At 38.1% G+C, this 6007-nt stretch overlaps 1 pseudogene; it reads right to left on the bottom strand.

The window, feature by feature from the left end:
- Positions 1 to 2558: 2558 nt before the first annotated feature.
- LOC101700204 (nucleophosmin pseudogene) lies at positions 2559 to 3440 on the bottom strand (annotated as a pseudogene).
- Between the last annotated feature and the right edge of the window lie 2567 nt (positions 3441 to 6007).

Below are 6007 nucleotides of genomic sequence, written 5' to 3'. Positions count from 1 at the left end.
ATGATTTTCCCTTGTAAGATTGCTTTCATTGTGTCCCATAGATTCTGATATGTTGTATTGTCATTGTCATTTAATTGAAGGAATTGTCTGATTTCTTCTTTAATTTCCTCTGTGACCCATTGGTTATTCAGAAGTGTGTTGTTCAATTTCCACGTGTTTATGAAATTTTTTGAGTTTCTTTTGCTATGGCTCTCCAATTTCATCGCACTATGGTCTGATAATATACAAGGGATAACTTCAATTCTTTGCACTTACTTAAACATGTTCTGTGTGTGAGTATTTGGTCTATTTTTTGATAATGACCCATGTGCAGCTGAGAAGAATGTGTGTTCTGATTTTGTGGGGTGGAAGACTCTGTAAACCTCTGTTAAGTTCCTTTGTTCAAGAGTTTGATTGAGTTCTAGTATTTCATTACTTATTTTTTGCCTAGTTGATCTATCTATTTGTGACAGTGGGGTGTTGAGGTCCCCCACTACAATTGTATTAGTGTATTGATGACTTTTCATGTTCCTTAGTATTTGTTTTATATAGTTGGGTGCACTAGTGTTTGGTGCATAGATATTTATGATTGTCATCTCTTCCTCTTGGATTCTTCCCTTTACAAGGATGTAGTGTCCTTCTTCATCTCTCTTAATCAGTGTTGGTTTGAAATCTACTTGTTCTGCAAAGAGGATAGCTACTCCTGCTTTTTTGGGGGTTCCTGTTGCATGGAGTATTGTTTTCCACACTTTATCTTTCAGTCTATGGGTTTCATTTTGAATTAGGTGTGTTTCTTGAATGCAGCATATTGTTGGATTTTTCTTCTTGACCCACTTTGCCAGTTTGTTTCTTTTGATTGGTGAATTGAGACCATTAACGTTGATGGTTATAACTGAAATGTATTGACTTATCATTGCCATGACTTTTTCTTTTTCTTGGGTTCTCCCCATTTACATTTAGTTTCTTGTCCTGACAGTTGGGTTCATTCTGCTTTGCTTCCTGGGGTTGTGATCCTCAATGTCTGTTCCTAGGATATTGTGTAAAATTCTTTGGAGTGCTGATTTGGTATTCTCGAAGTCCCTAAGGTGCTCTTTGTCATGAAAGTATCTTATTTCTCCATCCATTTTGAAAGATAGTTTTGCAGGGTACATCAATCTGGGTTGGAGGCTGTTTTCTTTTAGGGCTTCGAATATGTCACTCCAAGGTCTTCTTGCCTTGATGGTTTGTGTTGAGAAGTCTGCTGTGATTCTGATGGGCTTTTCTTTGTATGTGATTTGTTTCTTTTCTCTAACTGCTTGTAGAACTTTGTTCTTCTGTTGAGTTTCTGGAATCTTAACAATTCTATGCCTATGTGTAGATTTTTTTTGACCAAGGCTATTTGGAGTCCTATATGCCTCACTTATCTGTATTCCAAGTTCTTTTCCACTGTTTGGGAAGTTTTCTGCCATTATTTCTGCAAAGAGTTTTTTATGTCATCTGCACTCTCTCCCATTTCTTCATTGACCCCAATCAGTCTTATGTTATTCTTCTTTGCATCATCTAGTGGCTGCTGGATTGATTTCTTGTGTTCTCTTATAATTTTGAAACTATTTTTCTTTTCCTGGTCATTAATTGCTATCTTATCTTCTATATCTGAAATTCTGTCCTCACATTGGCTCATTCTGCGGAGTAGACTTCCAATGAAGATTTTCCTCTCCTGGAAATCTATTTGCCCCTGTTTTATGGATTCCATTTGTTTATGTTGGGATTACATCATGTTCCTTAGCTCCTCTCTAGATTTATTAATCATATCTTGCACTAGGAGCACAATTTCTCCTGTTATCTGAGCAATTACTTTTGATTTCTTTTTTTCCAGATCCCCTTTTGTTGCCAGTTCAGTGGGTTCAGGTTGTTGAGTATCAGAGTGTTCCATCTCATTTCCCTCTGGGGTTGCTGTAGGTGATCTGGAAGTCTGGTTTTGAGACTTATTTATGCATTTTCTCATTTTGACTGGGGGTCGGGGGCATGCTATTAGGGTCTGCATGGCTCACCTCCTCTTAGCTGGGAGAGTTTGGCCAGGGGCCGAGAGTGGCAGTAGGGATGGTGGCCCAAAACCCCCTTCCTCTCAGCTGGGAGTGGCTGGACATTTGGCAGCCCAGAAGCCCCTTCCTCTGGACCAGGAGCAGTGGGATGGTGGCTCAGATACCCCTACCTCTGGGCCAGGAGTGGCAGGATGGATGTCAGCCCAAAAGCCCTTTCCTCTGTGCTGGAAATGTTGGGATGGTGGCCTGGTAGCCCCTTCCTGTTGACCAGAAACAGTGGGATGGCAGCTCAGAAGCCCCTACCTCTGGGCAGGAATTCTTTAAATGCTGAGAGCTTGATTAGCTCCAGTACAGTGGTCTGGTGGTCCAGTGTCCTCTGTGTCTTTGTAGTGTGGAACCAGGTGGTTTTACAGAGAAGAAGTCAAAGGAGCAAGGGGGGGGGTCCAGTGGATTGCTGCCAGGGCATGGGCTGATTTGGTGTTTTCTGCATGACTCTTAAATTGTTTTCTTAAAGAGACTTCCTCCATTGCCAGATATCTTGAATAACCTCCTGGTCAGTCATCTGGAAGCAATGAACTTTGCTTCCACCTTGGGAAGAGAACCACCCTTTTCTATACTTGCTTGCACTTTTGGTTTAATATATCCTACAGAACTAGGTCCTTTAGGTGTTTTAGGAGTCTTGTTTTTTGAAGGATTTTTCATCTTTTTATCTTAGTGTTGATTGTTTCATGTATTTTTCCATCCTGGTTTGATTTTTGTGAATTTTTGGCTAGAGTATCTTTTATCCATTTCTTCACTGGAGGTTTTTCTTCAGTTTCCCCATCATCAAAATCATCATTTTCATCATCACCATTGTCCTCAACATCATCATCTTCAGCAGCAACTATTTTTACTTTTTTCTGTGGACATTGCTGCCACTTCCAGGGGTAGATCGCTTTCCAATTATACTTAAGAGGTTTACATCCTCTTTCTCTTCATCATCTGATTCTGCATCTTCCTCCACAGCTACTAAATGCTGTCCACTAGTATGCACAGGCTCTGAATCACACTTTAACCTTAAGACAACAGGTGGTATAATTTCAAAGTCCTCACGGGAAACCTTTGGCTGTACAGACATTTTCAAATTTGCTAGTGTTACTTTAATTGAACTGCCTTCATAATAATTCTATATTTCTAAGAATGAGTATAACTTCCGTGATTGTTACCAACCCACTTGGTTCATGAGTCCATTTGGCAATGAGTGGGATAGTTGGGAAAAGAGGATGTCAGGTGTCCAATGGTAGTTCATTCTGTCCACTTCATCACTAAAATCCTCCTGTTCTTTACTCCTCATTTGGTAAATATTAACATATAGCACACATATCTTTGTTTTTTCTCCACTCATAAGGTCTACTCACATACCTTTTCCCCAGACTTCTTAGCAATCAGCTTTTCACTCATGTAATTTTTAAGTCTTTGGTCATCTAGTCAAACTATTGGCCGTAGCTCAGATACTTATGTATTGGCCACAGATCATGTATAATCATATAACTAACCACTTATATTTCTAAAGAAAGTAAATAATTAGATGCACTAACTAACCTTCTGCCAACAGCAAGGGCTTCCTTTCTCCATGTTCTTGGAGGGAGATCCCAGAAATGGTCTGCAGTACTACAGCTTTCCACTGTCTGGTGCTTAATTTATGCACTGCAGGACCACCTATGAGCCCAGATGAAGTGTTCTTCACCTTTATCAGTAGATCAGAGGAAATTCTCTATAATATCATAAGTGTAGATTAAGAGAGTAGTCAGTATATCTTCTAGTACCAAAAAAGATGATTTGTCATAATGCCTCTTTTTTAGAAAGCTATTTTGATCATTTGACTGTCATATGCCCAATGATTTGGTTTTCTGGAATTTGTGTCAATTCAGAGACAATGTGCTAGTAGTCCCCCAAAAGTCTTATTATTTCCTTTCCCCTTAATGGGAAACTATTGTGGTGGATAACTATATGTTTGTTGGAGGCTAGGTGGAAGAGTATAATACCAGAGATTTTTTTCAAGGAGATCTAGCCTGCTCTTCATTCAAGAAGTTCTGGGTCTATAACATGACTCAAGAATGGGGAATGATTGAAGGGGCCTAGCATTTCTATGATTGTTTAAATTTTGTTCACTTGAATGGGAATTTCGTGTTTATACTGATCAAGAAAGAATTCATAGGTTTCTTATCATTTTCACTTCTCAGAACATGATGATCAACTACCTAGAGCCATAGATCTGTCTGAATCAGACTGTTGTGGTTGTTGTTTCTACTCTGCTATCAATTATGACAACCACTTTCACTTTACCTAAATATGGTTCCCACTCTGAGGTCTGACCTACAGAGAAGAGCAATAAGAGAACTCTTCAAAAATGAAGCAACCTCAATTAAAATTCATTTCTCAGAATATAGATCAAACACACCTATTCAAAAAGTCTAAAATTCAATATCTGCAATGCTCCAAAATCTGAAACATTTGAATGCTGTCATGACACCAAAGATAAAACTACCTAATGGGGTAAATCATAGTCAAAATTCAAATACTCTAAAAATATTAGGTAAAATTACTCTCAGGCTGTATGTATATGCAATATATAACAAATGAATTTCACGTTTATGCTTGAGTCCCATCACCAAGGTAGCTTACTCTGTATATATAAACATTTTAACATCTGAAAACATTTGAAATCAAAAATACCACATCTCAGATAAAAGATACTCAACTTGTTTAAATGAAAGATATTCTTCTTGACCTTGTGTGTATATTTTAACAAATAAATGGTAAAATTCCAGTCTTTCTAAGGCTTTGAATCTCTTGCTCCACATTAAAGCAACCCAAGGTAGTCATTTCCAATTTATTCACCACTGGCCACCTTTAGGCTTTGCTTTAATACAGATCAAATCAACTCTTAGAACACATTCTAACTCCCTCAGCTGCAATGTTAATTGCAGAATCTGTGCCTAGTGAGTCAATGCCAATAAATCAAGTCCCATCCAATTTTATGTTCCTTTCACTATTATCCCACATTCTTAATATTTATTTCCATACATATTCATTGATGTATGTTATATTAATTAGAAAACAGAAGTATTTCTTTCAGACTATAGTAGATCTCTTTTTGAATTATACTTTGCATCTTACCATTGGGATCCCACTAGGACTTGAGGTTTAGAAGCAAAGAAATGCAAATGATTCCTGAGGAGAGAGCATCATCTCATATGGCAAATGGCTTAAGCAAGATACTTATCGTGTCCTAACAATGAAAGTTAATCCCCTCTAACACAGCTCACTCAGATTCTGCTTCTACTCAGGATGGTGAAGGCTCATTTAGTAACAAAGAAATAATTACCAAAAATTTAGGGATGTTGGGCCGGGGATTTAGCTCAGTAGTTCTGCCACCTGTGCCTCAGGGGCAAGTACCTGAGTTTCATCTCTGGTACCAAAAAAAAAAATTAAGGATGAATTATCCATGTACACCTTCTTCACATATGCACATTTAAACTTGCAGTATACCATCTCTTCAAATCAATGCTTACATTTCATCAGTATCCACCTCATGAGACTGGGAGTTCAACTTGCACTATCACTCAGCTGATTGCAGGATTCTCCAGCTGAATAGTATCTCTAGCGTGAGAAACTGATTTTTAGCATTCTTAAACTTGTTGTTATGGAAGGAATGTTTCATTGAGTGCACACAAGAAGATTTCAGGTCATGTAATTAGTGCTTGAGCTGGGAATTAAATTTCCTGTACTCATTCCTTTTTCCTCCACCTGGCAATCTCATTATTCGTTAATTTGACAAAGATGTTTAAACATGTTATATGATTTGGATGTAGCTGAAATATGTCTTCCTAAACCTTTGTATGTGGAAGGCCTGTTTCCTTGTGTGGTGGTGTTGAGAGGTAATGTTTTAAAGGTATTTTAAAGATATTTTAAAGGTAGAGCCTAGTGAGAAGTCCTTAGGTCATTAAACAACCTGGCTTTGAAAA

The sequence above is a fragment of the Heterocephalus glaber genome, unplaced genomic scaffold (genome assembly GCF_053883595.1).
Source record: "Heterocephalus glaber isolate CG9 unplaced genomic scaffold, H.glaber_assembly_v1.0 deba00001586, whole genome shotgun sequence".
Lineage (NCBI taxonomy): Eukaryota > Metazoa > Chordata > Mammalia > Rodentia > Bathyergidae > Heterocephalus > Heterocephalus glaber.
The sequence above is the reverse complement of the archived record's forward strand: the minus strand, read 5'-3'. Positions and strand labels throughout refer to the sequence as shown.